We start from the raw sequence: 12500 nt of genomic DNA on the forward strand, positions 1-12500 counted from the left end.
GAGAAGGTGAGAAGGTTCAAATAAGGGTTTAAAGCTTTGATGATGAGCAAGAAACACATGGCAAAAAGCTCTCCCCGGACTGTGAGAAAAAATTAAAAGCCTACAACACCTGGTATTCCCAGGCGGTCTCCCATCCAGGTACTAACCAGGCCCAACCCTGCTTAGCTTCCGAGATCAGGCGCTTTCAGGGTGGTATGGCCGCAGGTGTGAAAGTTTTTTATTTTACTTCTCTTATTCTGTTGCTGCTGCTGCTGCTGCTGCTGCTGCTGCTGCTGCTGCTGCTGCTGCTGCTGCTGCTGCTGCTGCTGCTGCTGCTGCTGCTGCTGCTGCTGCTGCTGCTGCTGCTTGTCGTCAGACAGAAAGAATTATAAGCCCTGGGACAGGACAGAGAAGGTGAGAAGGTTCAAATAAGGGTTTAAAGCTTTGATGATGAGCAAGAAACACATGGCAAAAAGCTCTCCCCGGACTGTGAGAAAAAATTAAAAGCCTACAACACCTGGTATTCCCAGGCGGTCTCCCATCCAGGTACTAACCAGGCCCAACCCTGCTTAGCTTCCGAGATCAGGCGCTTTCAGGGTTGTATGGCCGCAGGTGTGAAAGTTTTTTATTTTACTTCTCTTATTCTGTTGCTGCTGCTGCTGCTGCTGCTGCTGCTGCTGCTGCTGCTGCTGCTGCTGCTGCTGCTGCTGCTGCTGCTGCTGCTGCTGCTGCTGCTGCTGCTGCTGCTGCTTGTCGTCAGACAAAAAGAATTATAAGCCCTGGGACAGGACAGAGAAGGTGAGAAGGTTCAAATAAGGGTTTAAAGCTTTGATGATGAGCAAGAAACACATGGCAAAAAGCTCTCCCCGGACTGTGAGAAAAAATTAAAAGCCTACAACACCTGGTATTCCCAGGCGGTCTCCCATCCAGGTACTAACCAGGCCCAACCCTGCTTAGCTTCTGAGATCAGACGAGATCGGGCGCTTTCAGGGTGGTATGGCCGCAGGTGTGAAAGTTTTTTATTTTACTTCTCTTATTCTGTTGCTGCTGCTGCTGCTGCTGCTGCTGCTGCTGCTGCTGCTGCTTGTCGTCAGACAAAAAGAATTATAAGCCCTGGGACAGGACAGAGAAGGTGAGAAGGTTCAAATAAGGGTTTAAAGCTTTGATGATGAGCAAGAAACACATGGCAAAAAGCTCTCCCCGGACTGTGAGAAAAAATTAAAAGCCTACAACACCTGGTATTCCCAGGCGGTCTCCCATCCAGGTACTAACCAGGCCCAACCCTGCTTAGCTTCCGAGATCGGGCGCTTTCAGGGTGGTATGGCCGCAGGTGTGAAAGTTTTTTATTTTACTTCTCTTATTCTGCTGCTGCTGCTGCTGCTGCTGCTGCTGCTGCTTCTGCTGCTGCTGCTTGTCGTCAGACAGAAAGAATTATAAGCCCTGGGACAGGACAGAGAAGGTGAGAAGGTTCAAATAAGGGTTTAAAGCTTTGATGATGAGCAAGAAACACATGGCAAAAAGCTCTCCCCGGACTGTGAGAAAAAATTAAAAGCCTACAACACCTGGTATTCCCAGGCGGTCTCCCATCCAGGTACTAACCAGGCCCAACAATGCTTAGCTTCCAAGATCAGACGAGATCGGGCGCTTTCAGGGTGGTATGGCCGCAGGTGTGAAAGTTTTTTATTTTACTTCTCTTATTCTGTTGCTGCTGCTGCTGCTGCTGCTGCTGCTGCTGCTGCTGCTGCTGCTGCTGCTGCTCGTCAGACAAAAAGAATTATAAGCCCTGGGACAGGACAGAGAAGGTGAGAAGGTTCAAATAAGGGTTTAAAGCTTTGATGATGAGCAAGAAACACATGGCAAAAAGCTCTCCCCGGACTGTGAGAAAAAATTAAAAGCCTACAACACCTGGTATTCCCAGGCGGTCTCCCATCCAGGTACTAACCAGGCCCAACCCTGCTTAGCTTCCGAGATCAGACGAGATCGGGCGCTTTCAGGGTGGTATGGCCGCAGGTGTGAAAGTTTTTTATTTTACTTCTCTTATTCTGTTGCTGCTGCTGCTGCTGCTGCTGCTGCTGCTTGTCGTCAGACAAAAAGAATTATAAGCCCTGGGACAGGACAGAGAAGGTGAGAAGGTTCAAATAAGGGTTTAAAGCTTTGATGATGAGCAAGAAACACATGGCAAAAAGCTCTCCCCGGACTGTGAGAAAAAATTAAAAGCCTACAACACCTGGTATTCCCAGGCGGTCTCCCATCCAGGTACTAACCAGGCCCAACCCTGCTTAGCTTCCGAGATCAGGCGCTTTCAGGGTGGTATGGCCGCAGGTGTGAAAGTTTTTTATTTTACTTCTCTTATTCTGCTGCTGCTGCTGCTGCTGCTGCTGCTGCTGCTGCTGCTGCTGCTGCTGCTGCTGCTGCTGCTGCTGCTGCTGCTGCTGCTGCTGCTGCTGCTGCTGCTGCTGCTGCTGCTGCTGCTGCTGCTGCTGCTGCTGCTGCTGCTGCTTGTCGTCAGACAGAAAGAATTATAAGCCCTGGGACAGGACAGAGAAGGTGAGAAGGTTCAAATAAGGGTTTAAAGCTTTGATGATGAGCAAGAAACACATGGCAAAAAGCTCTCCCCGGACTGTGAGAAAAGAAAAAGCCTACAACACCTGGTATTCCCAGGCGGTCTCCCATCCAAGTACTAACCAAGCCCAACCCTGCTTAGCTTCCAAGATCAGGCGCTTTCAGGGTGGTATGGCCGCAGGTGTGAAAGTTTTTTATTTTACTTCTCTTATTCTGTTGCTGTTGTTGCTGTTGCTGCTGTTGCTGCTGCTGCTGCTGCTGCTGCTGCTGCTTGTCGTCAGACAGAAAGAATTATAAGCCCTGGGACAGGACAGAGAAGGTGAGAAGGTTCAAATAAGGGTTTAAAGCTTTGATGATGAGCAAGAAACACATGGCAAAAAGCTCTCCCCGGACTGTGAGAAAAGAAAAAGCCTACAACACCTGGTATTCCCAGGCGGTCTCCCATCCAGGTACTAACCAGGCCCAACCCTGCTTAGCTTCCGAGATCAGGCGCTTTCAGGGTGGTATGGCCGCAGGTGTGAAAGCTCTTTATTTTACTTTTCTTATTCTGTTGCTGCTGCTGCTGCTGCTGCTGCTGCTGCTGCTGCTGCTGCTGCTGCTGCTGCTGCTGCTTGTCGTCAGACAGAAAGAATTATAAGCCCTGGGACAGGACAGAGAAGGTGAGAAGGTTCATCTAAGGGTTTAAAGCTTTGATGATGAGCAAGAAACACATGGCAAAAAGCTCTCCCCGGACTGTGAGAAAAAATTAAAAGCCTACAACACCTGGTATTCCCAGGCGGTCTCCCATCCAGGTACTAACCAGCCCCAACCCTGCTTAGCTTCCGAGATCAGACGAGATCGGGCGCTTTCAGGGTGGTATGGCCGCAGGTGTGAAAGTTTTTTATTTTACTTCTCTTATTCTGTTGCTGCTGCTGCTGCTGCTGCTGCTACTGCTGCTGCTGCTGCTGCTACTGCTGCTGCTGCTGCTGCTGCTGCTGCTGCTGCTGCTGCTGCTGCTGCTTGTCGTCAGACAGAAAGAATTATAAGCCCTGGGACAGGACAGAGAAGGTGAGAAGGTTCAAATAAGGGTTTAAAGCTTTGATGATGAGCAAGAAACACATGGCAAAAAGCTCTCCCCGGACTGTGAGAAAAAATTAAAAGCCTACAACACCTGGTATTCCCAGGCGGTCTCCCATCCAGGTACTAACCAGGCCCAACCCTGCTTAGCTTCCGAGATCAGGCGCTTTCAGGGTGGTATGGCCGCAGGTGTGAAAGTGTTTTATTTTACTTCTCTTATTCTGTTGCTGCTGCTGCTGCTTGTCATCAGACAGAAATAATTATAAGCCCTGGGACAGGACAGAGAAGGTGAGAAGGTTCAAATAAGGGTTTAAAGCTTTGATGATGAGCAAGAAACACATGGCAAAAAGCTCTCCCCGGACTGTGAGAAAAGAAAAAGCCTACAACACCTGGTATTCCCAGGCGGTCTCCCATCCAGGTACTAACCAGGCCCAACCCTGCTTAGCTTCCGAGATCAGACGAGATCGGGCGCTTTCAGGGTGGTATGGCCGCAGGTGTGAAAGTTTTTTATTTTACTTCTCTTATTCTGCTGCTGCTGCTGCTGCTGCTGCTGCTGCTGCTGCTGCTGCTGCTGCTGCTGCTGCTGCTTGTCGTCAGACAGAAAGAATTATAAGCCCTGGGACAGGACAGAGAAGGTGAGAAAGTTCAAATAAGGGTTTAAAGCTTTGATGATGAGCAAGAAACACATGGCAAAAAGCTCTCCCCGGACTGTGAGAAAAGAAAAAGCTTACAACACCTAGTATTCCCAGGCGGTCTCCCATCCAGGTACTAACCAGGCCCAACCCTGCTTAGCTTCCGAGATCAGACGAGATCGGGCGCTTTCAGGGTGGTATGGCCGCAGGTGTGAAAGTTTTTTATTTTACTTCTCTTATTCTGTTGCTGCTGCTGCTGCTGCTGCTGCTGCTGCTGCTTTTGCTGCTGCTGCTGCTGCTGCTGCTGCTGCTGCTGCTGCTGCTTGTCGTCAGACAGAAAGAATTATAAGCCCTGGGACAGGACAGAGAAGGTGAGAAGGTTCAAATAAGGGTTTAAAGCTTTGATGATGAGCAAGAAACACATGGCAAAAAGCTCTCCCCGGACTGTGAGAAAAGAAAAAGCCTACAACACCTGGTATTCCCAGGCGGTCTCCCATCCAGGTACTAACCAGGCCCAACCCTGCTTAGCTTCCGAGATCAGACGAGATCGGGCGCTTTCAGGGTGGTATGGCCGCAGGTGTGAAAGTTCTTTATTTTACTTTTCTTATTCTGTTGCTGCTGCTGCTGCTGCTGCTGCTGCTGCTTGTCGTCAGACAGAAAGAATTATAAGCCCTGGGACAGGACAGAGAAGGTGAGAAGGTTCAAATAAGGGTTTAAAGCTTGGATGATGAGCAAGAAACACATGGCAAAAAGCTCTCCCCGGACTGTGAGAAAAAATTAAAAGCCTACAACACCTGGTATTCCCAGGCGGTCTCCCACCCAGGTACTAACCAGGCCCAACCCTGCTTAGCTTCCGAGATCAGACGAGATCGGGCGCTTTCAGGGTGATATGGCCGCAGGTGTGAAAGTTTTTTATTTTACTTCTCTTATTCTGTTGCTGCTGCTGCTGCTGCTGCTGCTGCTGCTGCTTGTCGTCAGACAGAAAGAATTATAAGCCCTGGGACAGGACAGAGAAGGTGAGAAGGTTCAAATAAGGGTTTAAAGCTTTGATGATGAGCAAGAAACACATGGCAAAAAGCTCTCCCCGGACTGTGAGAAAAAATTAAAAGCCTACAACACCTGGTATTCCCAGGCGGTCTCCCATCCAGGTACTAACCAGGCCCAACCCTGCTTAGCTTCCAAGATCAGACGAGATCGGGCGCTTTCAGGGTGGTATGGCTGCAGGTGTGAAAGTTTTTTATTTTACTTCTCTTATTCTGTTGCTGCTGCTGCTGCTGCTGCTGCTGCTGCTGCTGCTGCTGCTGCTGCTGCTGCTGCTGCTGCTGCTTGTCGTCAGACAAAAAGAATTATAAGCCCTGGGACAGGACAGGACAGAGAAGGTGAGAAGGTTCAAATAAGGGTTTAAAGCTTTGATGATGAGCAAGAAACACATGGCAAAAAGCTCTCCCCGGACTGTGAGAAAAAATTAAAAGCCTACAACACCTGGTATTCCCAGGCGGTCTCCCATCCAGGTACTAACCAGGCCCAACCCTGCTTAGCTTCCGAGATCAGACGATATCGGGCGCTTTCAGGGTGGTATGGCCGCAGGTGTGAAAGTTCTTTATTTTACTTCTCTTATTCTGTTGCTGCTGCTGCTGCTGCTGCTGCTGCTGCTGCTGCTGCTTGTCGTCAGACAGAAAGAATTATAAGCCCTGGGACAGGACAGAGAAGGTGAGAAGGTTCAAATAAGGGTTTAAAGCTTTGATGATGAGCAAGAAACACATGGCAAAAAGCTCTCCCCGGACTGTGAGAAAAAATTAAAAGCCTACAACACCTGGTATTCCCAGGCGGTCTCCCACCCAGGTACTAACCAGGCCCAACCCTGCTTAGCTTCCGAGATCAGACGAGATCGGGCGCTTTCAGGGTGATATGGCCGCAGGTGTGAAAGTTTTTTATTTTACTTCTCTTATTCTGTTGCTGCTGCTGCTGCTGCTGCTGCTGCTTGTCGTCAGACAGAAAGAATTATAAGCCCTGGGACAGGACAGAGAAGGTGAGAAGGTTCAAATAAGGGTTTAAAGCTTTGATGATGAGCAAGAAACACATGGCAAAAAGCTCTCCCCGGACTGTGAGAAAAAATTAAAAGCCTACAACACCTGGTATTCCCAGGCGGTCTCCCATCCAGGTACTAACCAGGCCCAACCCTGCTTAGCTTCCAAGATCAGACGAGATCGGGCGCTTTCAGGGTGGTATGGCCGCAGGTGTGAAAGTTTTTTATTTTACTTCTCTTATTCTGTTGCTGCTGCTGCTGCTGCTGCTGCTGCTGCTGCTGCTGCTGCTGCTTGTCGTCAGACAAAAAGAATTATAAGCCCTGGGACAGGACAGAGAAGGTGAGAAGGTTCAAATAAGGGTTTAAAGCTTTGATGATGAGCAAGAAACACATGGCAAAAAGCTCTCCCCGGACTGTGAGAAAAAATTAAAAGCCTACAACACCTGGTATTCCCAGGCGGTCTCCCATCCAGGTACTAACCAGGCCAAACCCTGCTTAGCTTCCGAGATCAGACGAGATCGGGCGCTTTCAGGGTGGTATGGCCGCAGGTGTGAAAGTTCTTTATTTTACTTCTCTTATTCTGTTGCTGCTGCTGCTGCTGCTGCTGCTGCTGCTGCTGCTTGTCGTCAGACAGAAAGAATTATAAGCCCTGGGACAGGACAGAGAAGGTGAGAAGGTTCAAATAAGGGTTTAAAGCTTTGATGATGAGCAAGAAACACATGGCAAAAAGCTCTCCCCGGACTGTGAGAAAAAATTAAAAGCCTACAACACCTGGTATTCCCAGGCAGTCTCCCATCCAGGTACTAGCCAGGCCCAACCCTGCTTAGCTTCCAAGATCAGGCGCTTTCAGGGTGGTATGGCCGCAGGTGTGAAAGCTTTTTATTTTACTTCTCTTATTCTGTTGCTGCTGCTGCTGCTGCTGCTGCTGCTGCTGCTGCTGCTGCTGCTGCTGCTGCTGCTGCTGCTGCTGCTGCTGCTGCTGCTTGTCGTCAGACAAAAAGAATTATAAGCCCTGGGACAGGACAGAGAAGGTGAGAAGGTTCAAATAAGGGTTTAAAGCTTTGATGATGAGCAAGAAACACATGGCAAAAAGCTCTCCCCGGACTGTGAGAAAAAATTAAAAGCCTACAACACCTGGTATTCCCAGGCGGTCTCCCATCCAGGTACTAACCAGGCCCAACCCTGCTTAGCTTCCGAGATCGGGCGCTTTCAGGGTGGTATGGCCGCAGGTGTGAAAGTTCTTTATTTTACTTCTCTTATTCTGTTGCTGCTGCTGCTGCTGCTGCTGCTGCTGCTGCTGCTGCTGCTGCTGCTGCTGCTGCTGCTGCTGCTGCTGCTGCTGCTGCTGCTGCTGCTGCTGCTGCTGCTGCTGCTTGTCGTCAGACAGAAAGAATTATAAGCCCTGGGACAGGACAGAGAAGGTGAGAAGGTTCAAATAAGGGTTTAAAGCTTTGATGATGAGCAAGAAACACATGGCAAAAAGCTCTCCCCGGACTGTGAGAAAAAATTAAAAGCCTACAACACCTGGTATTCCCAGGCGGTCTCCCATCCAGGTACTAACCAGGCCCAACCTTGCTTAGCTTCCAAGATCAGGCGCTTTCAGGTTGGTATGGCCGCAGGTATGAAAGTTTTTTATTTTACTTCTCTTATTCTGCTGCTGCTGCTGCTGCTGCTGCTGCTGCTGCTGCTGCTGCTGCTGCTGCTGCTGCTGCTGCTGCTGCTGCTGCTGCTGCTGCTGCTGCTGCTGCTGCTGCTGCTGCTGCTGCTGCTGCTGCTGCTGCTGCTGCTTGTCGTCAGACAAAAAGAATTATAAGCCCTGGGACAGGACAGAGAAGGTGAGAAGGTTCAAATAAGGGTTTAAAGCTTTGATGATGAGCAAGAAACACATGGCAAAAAGCTCTCCCCGGACTGTGAGAAAAAATTAAAAGCCTACAACACCTGGTATTCCCAGGCGGTCTCCCATCCAGGTACTAACCAGGCCCAACCCTGCTTAGCTTCCGAGATCAGACGAGATCGGGCGCTTTCAGGGTGGTATGGCCGCAGGTGTGAAAGTTCTTTATTTTACTTCTCTTATTCTGTTGCTGCTGCTGCTGCTGCTGCTGCTGCTGCTGCTGCTGCTGCTTGTCGTCAGACAGAAAGAATTATAAGCCCTGGGACAGGACAGAGAAGGTGAGAAGGTTCAAATAAGGGTTTAAAGCTTTGATGATGAGCAAGAAACACATGGCAAAAAGCTCTCCCCGGACTGTGAGAAAAAATTAAAAGCCTACAACACCTGGTATTCCCAGGCGGTCTCCCATCCAGGTACTAACCAGGCCCAACCCTGCTTAGCTTCCAAGATCAGACGAGATCGGGCGCTTTCAGGGTGGTATGGCCGCAGGTGTGAAAGTTTTTTATTTTACTTCTCTTATTCTGTTGCTGCTGCTGCTGCTGCTGCTGCTGCTGCTGCTGCTGCTGCTGCTGCTGCTGCTGCTGCTGCTGCTTGTCGTCAGACAAAAAGAATTATAAGCCCTGGGACAGGACAGAGAAGGTGAGAAGGTTCAAATAAGGGTTTAAAGCTTTGATGATGAGCAAGAAACACATGGCAAAAAGCTCTCCCCGGACTGTGAGAAAAAATTAAAAGCCTACAACACCTGGTATTCCCAGGCGGTCTCCCATCCAGGTACTAACCAGGCCCAACCCTGCTTAGCTTCCGAGATCAGACGAGATCGGGCGCTTTCAGGGTGGTATGGCCGCAGGTGTGAAAGTTCTTTATTTTACTTCTCTTATTCTGTTGCTGCTGCTGCTGCTGCTGCTGCTGCTGCTGCTGCTGCTTGTCGTCAGACAGAAAGAATTATAAGCCCTGGGACAGGACAGAGAAGGTGAGAAGGTTCAAATAAGGGTTTAAAGCTTTGATGATGAGCAAGAAACACATGGCAAAAAGCTCTCCCCGGACTGTGAGAAAAAATTAAAAGCCTACAACACCTGGTATTCCCAGGCGGTCTCCCATCCAGGTACTAACCAGGCCCAACCCTGCTTAGCTTCCAAGATCAGACGAGATCGGGTGCTTTCAGGGTGGTATGCCCGCAGGTGTGAAAGTTCTTTATTTTACTTCTCTTATTCTGTTGCTGCTGCTGCTGCTGCTGCTGCTGCTGCTGCTGCTGCTGCTGCTGCTGCTGCTTGTCGTCAGACAGAAAGAATTATAAGCCCTGGGACAGGACAGAGAAGGTGAGAAGGTTCAAATAAGGGTTTAAAGCTTTGATGATGAGCAAGAAACACATGGCAAAAAGCTCTCCCCGGACTGTGAGAAAAAATTAAAAGCCTACAACACCTGGTATTCCCAGGCGGTCTCCCATCCAGGTACTAACCAGGCCCAACCCTGCTTAGCTTCCAAGATCAGACGAGATCGGGCGCTTTCAGGGTGGTATGGCCGCAGGTGTGAAAGTTTTTTATTTTACTTCTCTTATTCTGCTGCTGCTGCTGCTGCTGCTGCTGCTGCTGCTGCTGCTGCTGCTGCTTGTCGTCAGACAAAAAGAATTATAAGCCCTGGGACAGGACAGAGAAGGTGAGAAGGTTCAAATAAGGGTTTAAAGCTTTGATGATGAGCAAGAAACACATGGCAAAAAGCTCTCCCCGGACTGTGAGAAAAAATTAAAAGCCTACAACACCTGGTATTCCCAGGCGGTCTCCCATCCAGGTACTAGCCAGGCCCAACCCTGCTTAGCTTCCAAGATCAGACGAGATCGGGCGCTTTCAGGGTGGTATGGCCGCAGGTGTGAAAGTTTTTTATTTTACTTCTCTTATTCTGTTGCTGCTGCTGCTGCTGCTGCTGCTGCTGCTTGTCGTCAGACAAAAAGAATTATAAGCCCTGGGACAGGACAGAGAAGGTGAGAAGGTTCAAATAAGGGTTTAAAGCTTTGATGATGAGCAAGAAACACATGGCAAAAAGCTCTCCCCGGACTGTGAGAAAAAATTAAAAGCCTACAACACCTGGTATTCCCAGGCGGTCTCCCATCCAGGTACTAACCAGGCCCAACCCTGCTTAGCTTCCGAGATCAGACGAGATCGGGCGCTTTCAGGGTTGTATGGCCGCAGGTGTGAAATTTTTTTATTTTACTTCTCTTATTCTGTTGCTGCTGCTGCTGCTGCTGCTGCTGCTGCTGCTGCTGCTGCTGCTGCTGCTGCTGCTTGTCGTCAGACAAAAAGAATTATAAGCCCTGGGACAGGACAGAGAAGGTGAGAAGGTTCAAATAAGGGTTTAAAGCTTTGCTGATGAGCAAGAAACACATGGCAAAAAGCTCTCCCCGGACTGTGAGAAAAAATTAAAAGCCTACAACACCTGGTATTCCCAGGCGGTCTCCCATCCAGGTACTAACCAGGCCCAACCCTGCTTAGCTTCCGAGATCAGACGAGATCGGGCGCTTTCAGGGTGGTACGGCCGGAGGTGTGAAAGTGTTTTATTTTACTTCTCTTATTCTGTTGCTGCTGCTGCTGCTGCTGCTGCTGCTGCTGCTGCTGCTGCTGCTGCTGCTGCTGCTTGTCGTCAGACAAAAAGAATTATAAGCCCTGGGACAGGACAGAGAAGGTGAGAAGGTTCAAATAAGGGTTTAAAGCTTTGATGATGAGCAAGAAACACATGGCAAAAAGCTCTCCCCGGACTGTGAGAAAAAATTAAAAGCCTACAACACCTGGTATTCCCAGGCGGTCTCCCATCCAGGTACTAGCCAGGCCCAACCCTGCTTAGCTTCCGAAATCAGACGAGATCGGGCGCTTTCAGGGTTGTATGGCCGCAGGTGTGAAATTTTTTTATTTTACTTCTCTTATTCTGTTGCTGCTGCTGCTGCTGCTGCTGCTGCTGCTGCTGCTGCTTGTCGTCAGACAAAAAGAATTATAAGCCCTGGGACAGGACAGAGAAGGTGAGAAGGTTCAAATAAGGGTTTAAAGCTTTGCTGATGAGCAAGAAACACATGGCAAAAAGCTCTCCCCGGACTGTGAGAAAAAATTAAAAGCCTACAACACCTGGTATTCCCAGGCGGTCTCCCATCCAGGTACTAACCAGGCCCAACCCTGCTTAGCTTCCGAGATCAGACGAGATCGGGCGCTTTCAGGGTGGTACGGCCGGAGGTGTGAAAGTGTTTTATTTTACTTCTCTTATTCTGTTGCTGCTGCTGCTGCTGCTGCTGCTGCTGCTGCTGCTGCTGCTGCTGCTGCTGCTGCTGCTGCTGCTGCTGCTTGTCGTCAGACAAAAAGAATTATAAGCCCTGGGACAGGACAGAGAAGGTGAGAAGGTTCAAATAAGGGTTTAAAGCTTTGATGATGAGCAAGAAACACATGGCAAAAAGCTCTCCCCGGACTGTGAGAAAAAATTAAAAGCCTACAACACCTGGTATTCCCAGGCGGTCTCCCATCCAGGTACTAGCCAGGCCCAACCCTGCTTAGCTTCCAAGATCAGACGAGATCGGGCGCTTTCAGGGTGGTATGGCCGCAGGTGTGAAAGTTTTTTATTTTACTTCTCTTATTCTGTTGCTGCTGCTGCTGCTGCTGCTGCTGCTGCTGCTGCTGCTTGTCGTCAGACAAAAAGAATTATAAGCCCTGGGACAGGACAGAGAAGGTGAGAAGGTTCAAATAAGGGTTTAAAGCTTTGATGATGAGCAAGAAACACATGGCAAAAAGCTCTCCCCGGACTGTGAGAAAAAATTAAAAGCCTACAACACCTGGTATTCCCAGGCGGTCTCCCATCCAGGTACTAACCAGGCCCAACCCTGCTTAGCTTCCGAGATCAGACGAGATCGGGCGCTTTCAGGGTTGTATGGCCGCAGGTGTGAAATTTTTTTATTTTACTTCTCTTATTCTGTTGCTGCTGCTGCTGCTGCTGCTGCTGCTGCTGCTGCTTGTCGTCAGACAAAAAGAATTATAAGCCCTGGGACAGGACAGAGAAGGTGAGAAGGTTCAAATAAGGGTTTAAAGCTTTGCTGATGAGCAAGAAACACATGGCAAAAAGCTCTCCCCGGACTGTGAGAAAAAATTAAAAGCCTACAACACCTGGTATTCCCAGGCGGTCTCCCATCCAGGTACTGACCAGGCCCAACCCTGCTTAGCTTCTGAGATCAGACGAGATCGGGCGCTTTCAGGGTGGTACGGCCGGAGGTGTGAAAGTGTTTTATTTTACTTCTCTTATTCTGTTGCTGCTGCTGCTGCTGCTGCTGCTGCTGCTGCTGCTGCTGCTTGTCGTCAGACAAAAAGAATTATAAGCCCTGGGACAGGACAGA

At 49.4% G+C, this 12500-nt stretch overlaps 26 non-coding genes and 10 pseudogenes across 26 annotated transcripts; all 36 read right to left on the bottom strand.

Moving 5' to 3' along the window:
• Window positions 1-97: 97 nt before the first annotated feature.
• LOC128487141 (uncharacterized) lies at window positions 98-206 on the bottom strand (annotated as a pseudogene).
• A 278-nt stretch (window positions 207-484) lies between these two features.
• LOC128487666 (uncharacterized) lies at window positions 485-593 on the bottom strand (annotated as a pseudogene).
• A 275-nt stretch (window positions 594-868) lies between these two features.
• Window positions 869-987, bottom strand: LOC128485699 (5S ribosomal RNA). Its single transcript, XR_008352027.1, has one exon. It is a non-coding gene; the product is annotated as a 5S ribosomal RNA (ribosomal RNA).
• A 215-nt stretch (window positions 988-1202) lies between these two features.
• Window positions 1203-1311, bottom strand: LOC128486979 (uncharacterized; annotated as a pseudogene).
• A 218-nt stretch (window positions 1312-1529) lies between these two features.
• Window positions 1530-1648, bottom strand: LOC128486783 (5S ribosomal RNA). Its single transcript, XR_008353062.1, has one exon. It is a non-coding gene; the product is annotated as a 5S ribosomal RNA (ribosomal RNA).
• Window positions 1649-1872: 224 nt separating this feature from the next.
• Window positions 1873-1991, bottom strand: LOC128486183 (5S ribosomal RNA). The gene has a single exon (XR_008352495.1). It is a non-coding gene; the product is annotated as a 5S ribosomal RNA (ribosomal RNA).
• A 203-nt stretch (window positions 1992-2194) lies between these two features.
• LOC128487142 (uncharacterized) lies at window positions 2195-2303 on the bottom strand (annotated as a pseudogene).
• Window positions 2304-2615: 312 nt separating this feature from the next.
• Window positions 2616-2724, bottom strand: LOC128487640 (uncharacterized; annotated as a pseudogene).
• A 225-nt stretch (window positions 2725-2949) lies between these two features.
• On the bottom strand, window positions 2950-3058 carry LOC128487143 (uncharacterized; annotated as a pseudogene).
• Window positions 3059-3291: 233 nt separating this feature from the next.
• On the bottom strand, window positions 3292-3410 carry LOC128486248 (5S ribosomal RNA). Its single transcript, XR_008352556.1, has one exon. It is a non-coding gene; the product is annotated as a 5S ribosomal RNA (ribosomal RNA).
• Window positions 3411-3679: 269 nt separating this feature from the next.
• LOC128487145 (uncharacterized) lies at window positions 3680-3788 on the bottom strand (annotated as a pseudogene).
• A 186-nt stretch (window positions 3789-3974) lies between these two features.
• LOC128486195 (5S ribosomal RNA) lies at window positions 3975-4093 on the bottom strand. The gene has a single exon (XR_008352506.1). It is a non-coding gene; the product is annotated as a 5S ribosomal RNA (ribosomal RNA).
• Window positions 4094-4321: 228 nt separating this feature from the next.
• LOC128486209 (5S ribosomal RNA) lies at window positions 4322-4440 on the bottom strand. Its single transcript, XR_008352519.1, has one exon. It is a non-coding gene; the product is annotated as a 5S ribosomal RNA (ribosomal RNA).
• Window positions 4441-4689: 249 nt separating this feature from the next.
• Window positions 4690-4808, bottom strand: LOC128486207 (5S ribosomal RNA). Its single transcript, XR_008352517.1, has one exon. It is a non-coding gene; the product is annotated as a 5S ribosomal RNA (ribosomal RNA).
• Window positions 4809-5011: 203 nt separating this feature from the next.
• Window positions 5012-5130, bottom strand: LOC128485544 (5S ribosomal RNA). Its single transcript, XR_008351875.1, has one exon. It is a non-coding gene; the product is annotated as a 5S ribosomal RNA (ribosomal RNA).
• Window positions 5131-5336: 206 nt separating this feature from the next.
• Window positions 5337-5455, bottom strand: LOC128485582 (5S ribosomal RNA). The gene has a single exon (XR_008351913.1). It is a non-coding gene; the product is annotated as a 5S ribosomal RNA (ribosomal RNA).
• Window positions 5456-5699: 244 nt separating this feature from the next.
• Window positions 5700-5818, bottom strand: LOC128486212 (5S ribosomal RNA). Its single transcript, XR_008352522.1, has one exon. It is a non-coding gene; the product is annotated as a 5S ribosomal RNA (ribosomal RNA).
• Window positions 5819-6030: 212 nt separating this feature from the next.
• LOC128485545 (5S ribosomal RNA) lies at window positions 6031-6149 on the bottom strand. The gene has a single exon (XR_008351876.1). It is a non-coding gene; the product is annotated as a 5S ribosomal RNA (ribosomal RNA).
• Window positions 6150-6349: 200 nt separating this feature from the next.
• On the bottom strand, window positions 6350-6468 carry LOC128485409 (5S ribosomal RNA). Its single transcript, XR_008351746.1, has one exon. It is a non-coding gene; the product is annotated as a 5S ribosomal RNA (ribosomal RNA).
• A 218-nt stretch (window positions 6469-6686) lies between these two features.
• On the bottom strand, window positions 6687-6805 carry LOC128485916 (5S ribosomal RNA). Its single transcript, XR_008352242.1, has one exon. It is a non-coding gene; the product is annotated as a 5S ribosomal RNA (ribosomal RNA).
• Window positions 6806-7014: 209 nt separating this feature from the next.
• Window positions 7015-7123, bottom strand: LOC128487730 (uncharacterized; annotated as a pseudogene).
• Window positions 7124-7377: 254 nt separating this feature from the next.
• LOC128486980 (uncharacterized) lies at window positions 7378-7486 on the bottom strand (annotated as a pseudogene).
• A 281-nt stretch (window positions 7487-7767) lies between these two features.
• LOC128487799 (uncharacterized) lies at window positions 7768-7876 on the bottom strand (annotated as a pseudogene).
• Window positions 7877-8181: 305 nt separating this feature from the next.
• LOC128486219 (5S ribosomal RNA) lies at window positions 8182-8300 on the bottom strand. Its single transcript, XR_008352528.1, has one exon. It is a non-coding gene; the product is annotated as a 5S ribosomal RNA (ribosomal RNA).
• Window positions 8301-8515: 215 nt separating this feature from the next.
• On the bottom strand, window positions 8516-8634 carry LOC128485410 (5S ribosomal RNA). Its single transcript, XR_008351747.1, has one exon. It is a non-coding gene; the product is annotated as a 5S ribosomal RNA (ribosomal RNA).
• A 239-nt stretch (window positions 8635-8873) lies between these two features.
• On the bottom strand, window positions 8874-8992 carry LOC128486230 (5S ribosomal RNA). Its single transcript, XR_008352539.1, has one exon. It is a non-coding gene; the product is annotated as a 5S ribosomal RNA (ribosomal RNA).
• Window positions 8993-9204: 212 nt separating this feature from the next.
• On the bottom strand, window positions 9205-9323 carry LOC128486099 (5S ribosomal RNA). The gene has a single exon (XR_008352416.1). It is a non-coding gene; the product is annotated as a 5S ribosomal RNA (ribosomal RNA).
• Window positions 9324-9550: 227 nt separating this feature from the next.
• LOC128485412 (5S ribosomal RNA) lies at window positions 9551-9669 on the bottom strand. Its single transcript, XR_008351749.1, has one exon. It is a non-coding gene; the product is annotated as a 5S ribosomal RNA (ribosomal RNA).
• A 218-nt stretch (window positions 9670-9887) lies between these two features.
• On the bottom strand, window positions 9888-10006 carry LOC128485652 (5S ribosomal RNA). The gene has a single exon (XR_008351982.1). It is a non-coding gene; the product is annotated as a 5S ribosomal RNA (ribosomal RNA).
• Window positions 10007-10209: 203 nt separating this feature from the next.
• LOC128485965 (5S ribosomal RNA) lies at window positions 10210-10328 on the bottom strand. Its single transcript, XR_008352288.1, has one exon. It is a non-coding gene; the product is annotated as a 5S ribosomal RNA (ribosomal RNA).
• A 230-nt stretch (window positions 10329-10558) lies between these two features.
• On the bottom strand, window positions 10559-10677 carry LOC128486179 (5S ribosomal RNA). Its single transcript, XR_008352491.1, has one exon. It is a non-coding gene; the product is annotated as a 5S ribosomal RNA (ribosomal RNA).
• Window positions 10678-10907: 230 nt separating this feature from the next.
• On the bottom strand, window positions 10908-11026 carry LOC128486696 (5S ribosomal RNA). Its single transcript, XR_008352981.1, has one exon. It is a non-coding gene; the product is annotated as a 5S ribosomal RNA (ribosomal RNA).
• A 212-nt stretch (window positions 11027-11238) lies between these two features.
• On the bottom strand, window positions 11239-11357 carry LOC128486180 (5S ribosomal RNA). Its single transcript, XR_008352492.1, has one exon. It is a non-coding gene; the product is annotated as a 5S ribosomal RNA (ribosomal RNA).
• Window positions 11358-11602: 245 nt separating this feature from the next.
• Window positions 11603-11721, bottom strand: LOC128485653 (5S ribosomal RNA). Its single transcript, XR_008351983.1, has one exon. It is a non-coding gene; the product is annotated as a 5S ribosomal RNA (ribosomal RNA).
• A 212-nt stretch (window positions 11722-11933) lies between these two features.
• LOC128485966 (5S ribosomal RNA) lies at window positions 11934-12052 on the bottom strand. The gene has a single exon (XR_008352289.1). It is a non-coding gene; the product is annotated as a 5S ribosomal RNA (ribosomal RNA).
• A 209-nt stretch (window positions 12053-12261) lies between these two features.
• LOC128486853 (5S ribosomal RNA) lies at window positions 12262-12380 on the bottom strand. Its single transcript, XR_008353129.1, has one exon. It is a non-coding gene; the product is annotated as a 5S ribosomal RNA (ribosomal RNA).
• Between the last annotated feature and the right edge of the window lie 120 nt (window positions 12381-12500).

This window comes from Spea bombifrons, chromosome 3, assembly GCF_027358695.1.
Source record: "Spea bombifrons isolate aSpeBom1 chromosome 3, aSpeBom1.2.pri, whole genome shotgun sequence".
Lineage (NCBI taxonomy): Eukaryota > Metazoa > Chordata > Amphibia > Anura > Pelobatidae > Spea > Spea bombifrons.